The sequence below is a fragment of the Aplysia californica genome, unplaced genomic scaffold (assembly GCF_000002075.1).
Source record: "Aplysia californica isolate F4 #8 unplaced genomic scaffold, AplCal3.0 scaffold00401, whole genome shotgun sequence".
NCBI lineage: Eukaryota > Metazoa > Mollusca > Gastropoda > Aplysiida > Aplysiidae > Aplysia > Aplysia californica.
The window spans coordinates 188,282-189,212 of NW_004797671.1; the positions used below are offsets into that span (position 1 = coordinate 188,282).

Here is a 931-nt window from a genome sequence, read left to right on the forward strand (position 1 = left end):
ATAATAATAATAATAACCATAACAATAATAATAATAATAATAAATGAAATAACCGTAGCAAGGATTGTAAAACAAACCTCGCGTTGCGTTTGCAACCACCATAAGAGAAGACGCCATTTTATGAAGGAATTCCTCCCTCATTGAATGAAACCGTTACATCGTATAAGGCAAAACGCCCAAGATCAAAATCACCAAGCACAAACGTTACCTACAGTACAGTCTCACGGAGTGACGAGATGGAAGCAACTTATCCCAGGTCCTTCCTCCCACACCTGCTGTTGACGAATCGTATAGCTGTTGATCTGTCCGAGCAGGCCGGCACGATAGATTCCACATTTCACCAAGTAGGCACGGTGAAACATTCGCGAACTGTCACATAAAAAAGTTAACAGACACGACGTATTGGCTGGTCCTCCTTATCTGAGCAGTCAACTTGACCCGACTGAACCCTACTCAAGATATACGAAGTCGGAGGTCCTGTGTCTTGTGTCTTGTGGTTGGTTAGGCGACAGGGCTCCTTGTGTTTTTGGGAAAAACACTTTACTTAACACGAACGGAGCGTAACACGAATGTTCCTCACCTCCCTTCACTCAAGTGTGAATGGGTACCCGCCATAGATAGCAAAAGATCTTGTCAGTATACAAGTGTTTTAGCGTTTCATGTTTGACAATAGGCCAGCCGTAATCACACGAGGCCTGTAAAAAAGCTGCTTGCACTGTACACTTCCCAGGTGTTGAGATAGTTTCTGGATGCTATCGGGTCAGCTGGGGGAATGAAAATACAGCTTGCTGTGAAGCGAGACAAAAACTATTTCCGTCCCTAAGATTTTGGTTTGTGTGTGTGTGTGTGTGTGTGTGTGTGTGTGTGTGTGTGTGGGTGGGTGGGTGTGTGTGTGTGTGTGTGTGTGTGTGTGTGTTATTTGTGTGTGTTG

The 931-nt window shown here is 44.5% G+C and overlaps 1 protein-coding gene across 3 annotated transcripts in view; it reads right to left on the reverse strand.

Annotated features, from left to right (window-relative positions):
• LOC101846599 overlaps positions 1-576 on the reverse strand; it is a 13,579-nt gene extending 13,003 nt beyond the window's left edge. The window contains exon 1 of one of the 3 annotated variants that reach the window (XM_005104013.3): positions 209-576. The gene's annotated coding sequence lies outside the window, so the exon portion shown is untranslated. The other 2 variants (XM_005104011.3, XM_005104012.3) reach the window with 2 other exon arrangements.
• Between the last annotated feature and the right edge of the window lie 355 nt (positions 577-931).